This window comes from Hordeum vulgare, chromosome 3H (assembly GCF_904849725.1).
Source record: "Hordeum vulgare subsp. vulgare chromosome 3H, MorexV3_pseudomolecules_assembly, whole genome shotgun sequence".
NCBI lineage: Eukaryota > Viridiplantae > Streptophyta > Magnoliopsida > Poales > Poaceae > Hordeum > Hordeum vulgare.
In genome coordinates this window covers 565,849,500-565,858,777 of record NC_058520.1, presented here as the reverse complement: position 1 = coordinate 565,858,777, position 9,278 = coordinate 565,849,500, and the positions used below count along the sequence as shown (strand labels likewise).

The 9,278-nt window shown below is 49.7% G+C and overlaps 1 pseudogene; it reads left to right on the top strand.

Moving 5' to 3' along the window:
• Window positions 1–429: 429 nt before the first annotated feature.
• The window catches only part of LOC123442045, a 29,509-nt pseudogene continuing 20,660 nt past the window's right edge, over window positions 430–9,278 (top strand).

Sequence of the window (9,278 nt, the reverse complement as noted above, 5' to 3'; positions counted from 1 at the left end):
TAAGACAGGTGGTCGGTTGTGTCACGGGCTAGTCTTGGCAACCGTCGTCGCTACCATGACGACATCCGCCTCGACTCGCGTTACGCTAAGACAGGGGGGGGGGCAGTGGTGTCACGGGCTCGTCTCGCCGTCCGTCGTCGCTACCGCGACGACGTCTGCCTCGACTCGCGTTATGCTAAGACAGGGGGCAGAGGTGTCACGTGCTCGTCTCAGCGTCCATCGTCGCTACCATGATGACATCCAGCTCGACTCGCGTTACGCTAAGACAAAGGGCAGTGGTGTCACGGGCTCGTATCGGCGTCCGTCGTCACTACCGACTCGCGTTACCTAAGAAAGTGGAGAAGTGGTGTCATGGGATCGTCTCGGCGTCCATCGTCGCTACTGCGAAGACGTCCGCCTCGACTTCCATTACGCTAAGACAAGGGGGCGATGGTGTCACGGGCTAGTCTCGACGTCCGTCTTCGCTACCGCGATGACATCCGCCTCGACTCGCGTAACGCTAAGACAGGGGGCACTGATGTCACGGGCTCGTCTCGCGGTCCGTCATCGCTACAGCAACGACATCCGTCTCGACTGACGTTACGCTAAGACAGGGGGGCAGTGGTGTCACGTGCTCGCCTCAGTGTCCGACGTCGCTACCGCGACGACGTACGCATCGACTCGCATTACGGTAAGATAGGGGGCCAGTGGTGTCACGGGCTCATCTCGGCGTCCGTCGTCGCTATCACGACGACGTCTGCCTCGACTCCCATTACGGTAAGACAGGGGGGGCAGTGGTGTCACGGGCTCGTCTCGGCGTCCGTCGTCGCTACCGCGATGAAGTCCGACTCGACTCGTGTTACGCTATGACAGGGGGGGCACTCGTGTTACGGTCTCGTCTCGGCGTCCGTTGTAGCTACCGCTACGACATCCGCCTCGACTCACGTTACGCTAAGACAGGGGGGAAGTGGTGTCACATGCTCGTCTCGGCGTCCGTCATCGCTACCGCGACGACGTCCGCCTCGACTCGTGTTACGCTAAGACAGGGGGCAGTGTTGTCACGGGTTCGTCTGGGCGTCCGTCATCGCTACTCCAATGATGTCTGCCTCGACTCGCGTTACGCTAAGACAAGGGGCAGTGTTGTCACGAGCTCGTCTGGGCGTCCGTCCTCGCTACCGCGACGACGTCTGCCTTGACTCGCACTACCTAAGACAGGGTGCAGTGTTGTCACAAGCTCGTCACGGGGTCATCACGGCGTCCGTCGTTGCTACCGCGACGACGTCTGCCTCGACTCGCGTTACGGTAAGACAGGGGGCAGTAGTGTCACGGGCTCGTCTCGGCGTCCGTCGTTGCTACGGCGACGAAGTATGCCTTGACTCGTGTTACGCTAAGACAGGGGGGCAGTGGTGTCACATGTTTGTCTCGGCGGCCGTCGTCTCTACCGCGACGACGCCCGCCTCGACTCGCGTTACGCTAAGACATGTGGGCAGTGGTGTCACGGGCTCGTCTCGGCGTCCGTCGATGCTACATCGGCGACGTCCACCTCGACTCGCGTTATGCTAATACAGGAGGGAAGTGGTGCCACGGTCTTGTCTCGACGTCCTGCGTCGCTACCGCGACAACGTCCGCCTCGACTCGCATTACGCTAAGACAGGGGGCAGTGGTGTAACGGGCTCGGCTCGACGTCCGTCGTCGCTACCGCGACGACATCTGCCTCGATCGACTCGCATTATGCTAAGATAGGGGGGAAGGGGTGTCACGGGCTCGTCTCGTTGTCCGTCGTCCCTACCGCGACGATGTCTGCCTCGACTCGCGTTATGCTAAGACAGGGGCAGTGTGTCACGGGCTCTTCTCGTTGTCTGTCGTCGCTACCACGACGACGTCCGCCTCGTCTCGCGTTACGCTAAGCAAGGGGGCACTGGTGTCACGGGCTCGTCTCAGTGTCCGTCGTCGCTACTGCATCGACGTCCGCCTCGAATCGCGTTATGCTAAGACACGGGGGCAGTGGTGTCAAGGGCTTGTCTCGGCGTCCGTCGTTGCTACCGCGACGACGTATGCCTCGACTCGCGTTACACTAAGACACGGGGGTAGTGGTGTCACGGGCTCGCCTCGGCGTCCGTCGTCGCTACCGCGACGACGTCCGCCTCGACTCGTGTTATGCTAAGACACAGGGCAGTGGTGTCACATGCTCGTCTCGGTGTCCGTCGTTGCTACCGCGACGACGTCCACCTCGACTCGCATCACGCTAAGATAGGGGGGTAGTGGTGTCTGTTGGACATATGCCCTGGAGGCAATAATAAAATGGTTATTATCATATTTCCTTGTGCATGATAATCGTCTATTGTTCATGCTATAATTGTATTAACAGGAAACAGTAATACATGTGTGAATAAACAGATCACAATGTGTCCCTAGCAAGCCTCTACTTGGCTAGCTCATTAGTCAATAGATGATCATGGTTTCCTGATCATGGGCATTGGATGTCATTGATAACGGGATCACATCATTGGAAGAATGATGTGATGGACCAGACCCAATCCTAAGCATAGTACTAGATCTTATTGTTCGTATGCTAAAGATTTTCTAATGTCAAGTGTCTTTTCCTTCGACTGTGAGATTGTGCAACTCCCGGATACCGTAGGAGTGCTTTGGGTGTATCAAACGTCACAACGTAACTGGGTGACTATAAAGGTGCACTACAGATACCTCTGAAAGTAACTGTTGTGTTGGTATGAATCGAGATCGGGATTTGTCACTCCGTGTGACGGACAGGTATCTCTGGGCCCACTCGGTAGAACATCATCATGAGCTCAATGTGACTAAGGAGTTAGTCACACGATGAAGTGCTACGGAACGAGTAAAGAGACTTACCGGTAACAATATTGAACAAGGTATAGGTATACCGATGATCGAATCTCGGGCAAGTTCTATACCGACAGACAAAGGGAATTGTATACGGGATTGATTGAATCTTTGACATCATGGTTCATCCGATGAGATCATCGTGGAGAAAGTGGGAGCCACCATGGGTATCGACACCCCGCTGATGGTTATTGGCCGGAGAGGTGTCTCGGTCATGTGTGCCTGTCTCCCGAACCCGTAGGGTCTACACACTTAAGGTTCGATGACACTAGGGTTATAGGGAATTGTTATACAAGGTTATCGAAAGTTGTTCGGAGTCCCGGATGAGATCCCGGACGTCACGAGGAGCTCCGGAATGGTCCGGAGGTAAAGATTGATATATAGGACGGATGGTTTTGGACACCGGAAGTGTTTCGGGCGTCGCCGGTAACATACCGGGACCACCGGGACCACCGGAAGTGGCCCCGGGGGTCCATCGGAAGGGGGCCACGACCCCGGGAGGCTAGATGGGCCAAGTGCGGGAGGGAACCAGCCCGTAGGTGGGCTGGTGCACCCCCACACTCAGCCCATGGCGCAAGAAGAAGGGAGAGGGGAGGGGAAACCCTAGCGTAGGTGGGCCTAAGGCCCACCAAAAGGGTGCGCCACCCCTCCTCCCCTCCTGGCCGCCGCACCTCCCCCCATCTAGGGGTGATGCCCCTCCCAGGTGAGGGAAACCCTCAAGGGGGGCGAAGCCCCTCCCTCCCCTATATATAGTGGGCACTTTGGGCTGTTGGGGACACCAATATTCCTCTCCCTCGGCGCAGCCCTGCTCTTCTTTCTCCTCCTGTGTGCCGGTGCTTGGCGAAGCCCTGCCGGGAGACCTCGTCTCTCCATCGACACCACGCCGTCGTGCTGTCGGAGATCTTCCCCAACCTCTCCCTCCTCCTTGCTGGATCAAGGTGCGGGAGACGTCACCGGGCTGCACGTGTGTTGAACGCGGAGGTGCCGTGGTTCGGCACTAGATCGGAATCACACCGCGATCTGAATCGCCGGGAGTACGACTCCATCAACCGCGTTCTAGCAACGCTTCCGCTTAGCGATCTTCAAAGGTATGAAGATGCACTCACCCCTCTCTCGTTGCTGGTCTCTCCATAGGAAGATGTGAATATGCGTAGGAATTTTTTTGAATTTATGCTACGTTACCCAACAGTGGCATCCGAGCCAGGTTTTCTATGCGTAGATTCTATGCACGAGTAGAACACAAAAGGTTGTGGGCGATGATTTGTCAATTGCTTGCCGCTACTAGTCTTATTCTTTTCCGGCAGTATTGTGGGATGAAGCGGCCCGGACCGACATTACACGTACGCTTACGTGAGACTGGTTCCACCGACAGACATGCACACCGTGCATAAAGGTAGCTAGCGGGTGTCTGTCTCTTCTACTCTAGTCGGATTGGATTTGATGAAAAGGGTCCTTATTAAGGGTAAATAGCCTTGGCATATCATCGTTGTGGCTGTCACGTAGGTAAGAAAGCGTTCTTGCTAGAAACCCAAATCAGCCACGTAAAACTTGCAACAACAATTAGAGGACGTCTAACTTGTTTTTGCAGGGTTTGACATGTGATGTGATATGGCCAAAGTTGTGATGTTGCATGTATGATGTATGAGATGATCATGTTATTGTAATAGGTTTCATGACTTGCATGTCGATGAGTATGACAACCGGCACGAGCCATAGGAGTTGTCTTAATTTATTGTATGAGATGCAACGCCATGTGCTTGCTACTTTTACTTCATTGCTAACGGTTAGCTATAGTAGTAGTGATAGTAGTAGTTGGCGTGACGACTTCACGGAGACACGATGATGGAGATCATGGTGTCACGCTGGTGACAATGATGATCATGCGATGCCTGAAGATGGAGATCGAAAGAGCAAAGATGATAATGGCCATATCATGTCACTATATGATTGCATTGTGATGTTTATCATGTTTTTCATCTTATTGCTTAGAAAGACGGTAGCATAATAAGATGATCCCTCTTAAAATTTCGAGAACGTATTCCCTTAAGTGTGCACCGTTGCGAAGGATCGTTGTCTCGAAGCACCACGTGATGATCGGGTGTGATAGATTCTAACGTTCGCATAAAACGGGTGTAAGCCAGATTTACACACGCGAAACACCTAGGTTGACTCGACGAGCTTAGCATGTACAGACATGACCTCGAATACAAGAGACCGAAAGGTCGAACATGAGTCGTATGGTTGAATACGATCAGCATGAAGTTGCTCACCATGGTGACTAGTCCGTCTCACGTGATGATCGGACACGGGTTAGTCAACATGGATCATGTATCAGTTAGATGACTAGAGGGATGTTGATTTAAGTGGGAGTTCATACTTAATTTTATTAGATGAACTTAATTATCATGAACTTAGTCTAAAAGTTGTCTTTATAAATATTGTAGATGGCCAACGTCAACCTCAATTTCAACGCATTCCTAGAGAAAAACAAGCTGAAAGATGATGGTAGCAACTATGCGGACTGGGTTCGCAACTTGAAGCTCATCCTTGAAGCAGCTAAAAAGGCTTATGTCCTTGATGCGCCGCTAGGTGACCCTCCCGCTCCTGCAGCAGCCCAGGACATTCTGAACGTCTCGCAAACGCGGAGTGATGACTACTCTCTGGTTAGGTGTGGCATGTTATACAGTTTGGAAACGGGGCTCCAAAGGTGTTTTGAGCAACACGGTGCATATGAGATGTTCCAAGAGCTGAAGCTAGTTTTTCAAGCACATGCCCGTGTCGAGAGATATGAAGTCTCCGACAAGTTCTTTAGCTCTAAGATGGAGGAGAACAGTTCTGTCAGTGAGCACATACTCAAAATGTCTGGGTTACACGGTCGTCTGACTTCACTTGGAGTCGAACTTCCGGATGATGCTATAATTGACATAATCCTCCAATCTCTCCCACCAAACTACAAAGGTTTTGTGCTGAACTACAACATGCAAGGGATGGAGAAGACCATTCCCGAGTTGTACTCGATGCTCAAGTCTGCAAAAGTAGAAATCAAGAAAGAGCATCAAGTGTTGATGGTCAACAAAACCACTAGTTTCAAGAAGGGCAAGGGTAAGAAGAACTTCAAGAAAGACGGCAAAGTCGTTGTCGCGCCCGGTAAGCCAGATGGTGGGAAGAAGAAAAAGAATGGACCCAAGCCTGAGACTGAGTGCTTCTATTGCAAGGGAAAGGGTCACTGGAAGCGGAACTGCCCCAAATACTTAGCGGACAAGAAGGCCGACAACGTTAAAGGTATATGTGATATACATGTTATTGATGTGTACCTTACCAGCGCTCGTAGTAGCTCCTGGGTATTTCATACCGGTGTTGTTGCTCACATTTTCAACTCAAAGCATGAACTGCGGAATAAGCGGAGACTGGCAAACGACGAGGTGACGATGCGCGTCGGGAATGGCTTCAAGGTCGATGTGATCGCCGTCGGCACGCTACCTCTACATCTACCATCGGGATTAGTTTTAAAACTTAATAATTGTTATTTAGTAGCAGCTTTGAGCATGAATATTGTATCAGGGTCTTGCTTAATGCGAGACGGCTACTCATTTAAGTCAGAGAATAATGGTTGTTCTATTTATATGTGTGATATGTTTTATGGTCATGCTCCGCTGGTGAATGGTTTATTCTTGATGAATCTCGATCATCATGTTACACATATTCATAGTGTGAGTACCAAAAGATGTAAAGTTGATAATGATAGTCCCACATACTTGTGGCACTGCCGCCTTGGTCATATCGGTGTTAAGCGCATGAAGAAGCTCCATACTGATGGACTATTAGAGTCTCTTGACTTTGAATCATTTGACACATGCGAACCGTGCCTCATGGGCAAGATGACTAAGACTCCATTCTCAGGAATAATGGAGAGAGCAACCGACTTATTGGAAATAATACATACTGATGTGTGTGGTCCAATGAACATTGAAGATCGCGGTGGCTATTGTTATGTTCTCACTCTCACCGATGATTTGAGTAGGTATGGGTATATCTACTTGATGAAGCACAAATCTGAGAAGTTTGAAAAGTTCAAGGAATTTCAGAGTGAGGTCGAGAATCAACGTGACAATAAAATTAAGTGTCTACGATGTGATCGTGGAGGAGAATATTTGAGTCACGAGTTTGGCACACACCTAAGGAAGTGTGGAATCGTTTCACAACTGGCGCCGCCTGGCACACCGCAACGCAACGGAGTGTCTGAACGTCGTAATCGCACTTATTAGATATGGTACGATCTATGATGTCTCTCATCGACTTACCGCTATCATTTTGGGGATACACATTAGAAACTGCAGCATTCACTTTAAATAGGGCACCGTTTAAATCCGTTGAGACGACACCGTATGAACTATGGTTTGGCAAGAAACCTAAGTTGTCGTTTCTTAAAGTTTGGGGCTGCGATGCTTATGTGAAGAAACTTCAACCAGAAAAGCTCGAACCCAAAGCGGAGAAATGCGTATTCATAGGATACCCTAAGGAAACTATTGGGTATACCTTCTATCTTAGATCTGAAGGTAAAACCTTTGTTGCCAAGAACGGATCCTTTCTAGAGAAAGAGTTTCTCTCGAAAGAAGTAAGTGGGAGGAAAGTAGAACTTGATGAGGTAATTACACCCCCTCTCGAACAGGAAAGTAGCGCAGCGCGGGAAATTGTTCATGTGGCGCGTGCACCAACTGAAGAGGAAGTTAATGATAATGATCATGAAGCTTCAAATCAAGTTACTACTGAACCGCGAAGGTCCACAAGGGCACGCTCTGCACCAGAGTGGTACAGCAACCCTGTGATGGAAATCATGTTGTTAGACAACGGTGAACCTTCGAACTATGAAGAAGCGATGGCGGGCGCAGATTCCAACAAATGGCTTGAAGCTATGAAATCCGAGATAGGATCCATGTATGAGAACAAAGTATGGACTTTGGTGGACTTGCCCGATGACCGACGAGCCATAGAAAATAAATGGATCTTCAAGAAGAAGACTGATGCAAACGGTAATGTAACCGTTTATAAAGCTCGACTTGTCGCAAAGGGTTTTCGACAAATTCAAGGAATTGACTACGAAGAGACTTTCTCTCCCGTAGCGAAGCTAAAATCAGTCCGAATCATGTTAGCAATTGCCGCCTTTTATGATTATGAAATTTGGCAAATGGACGTCAAAACATCGTTCCTTAACGGGAACCTTAAGGAAGAGTTGTATATGATGCAACCAGAAGGTTTTGTCGACCCTAAGGGTGCTAACAAAGTGTGCAAGCTCCAGCGCTCCATCTATGGGCTGGTGCAAGCATCTAGGAGTTGGAACATTCGCTTTAATGAGGTGATTAAAGCGTTTGGGTTCATACAGGTTTATGGAGAAGCCTGTCTGTACAAGAAAGTGAGTGGGAGCTCTATAGCTTTCCTCATACTGTATGTGGATGACATATTATGGAGAAGCTGCATACATATTAGGCATCAAGATCTATAGAGATAGATCGAGATGCCTCATAGGTCTTTCGCAAAGTACATACCTTGACAAGATATTGAAGAAGTTCAATATGGAAAACTCAAAGAAAGGGTTCCTGCCAGCTTTGCAAGGTATGAGATTGAGTAAGACTCAGTTGCCGACCACGGCAGCGGATAGAGAGAAGATGAGTTCTGTCCCCAATGCTTCAGCCGTAGGCTCTCTTATGTATGACATGCTGTGTACCAGACCTGATATAAACCTTGCCATAAGTTTGGTAGGGAGGTACCAAAGTGATCCCGGTATGGAACACTGGACAGCGGTGAAGAATATCTTTAAGTACCTGAAGAGGACTAAGGAAATGTTTCTCGTTTATGGAGGTGACGAAGAGCTCGTCGTTAAGGGTTACGTTGATGCTAGCTTCGATACAGATCCGGATGACTCTAAGTCATAGACCGGATACGTATATGTTTTAAATGGTGGGGCAGTGAGCTGGTGCAGCACCAAGTAAGAAGTCGTGGCAGCATCTACATGTGAAGCGGAGTACATAGCTGCTTCAGAAGCAGCTCATGAAGGAATTTGGATGAAGGAGCTCATCACCGACCTTGGAGTGGTTCCAAGCGCGTCGGGTCCAATGACACTCTTCTGTGATGACACTGGGGCCATTGCCATAGCCAAGGAGCCCAGGTTTCACCGGAAGACGAAGCACATCAAACGCCGCTACAACTCCGTCCAGGACCATGTCTAGAGTGGAGTAATAGAGATTTGTAAAGTACATACGGATCTGAATGTTGCAGACATGTTGACTAAACCTCTCCCACGAGCAAAACATGATCAACACCATAATGCTATGGGTGTTCGATACATCACAATGTAACTAGATTATTGACTCTAGTGCAAGTGGGATACTGTTGGAAATATGCCCTAGAGCCAATAATAAAATGGTTATTATCATATTTCC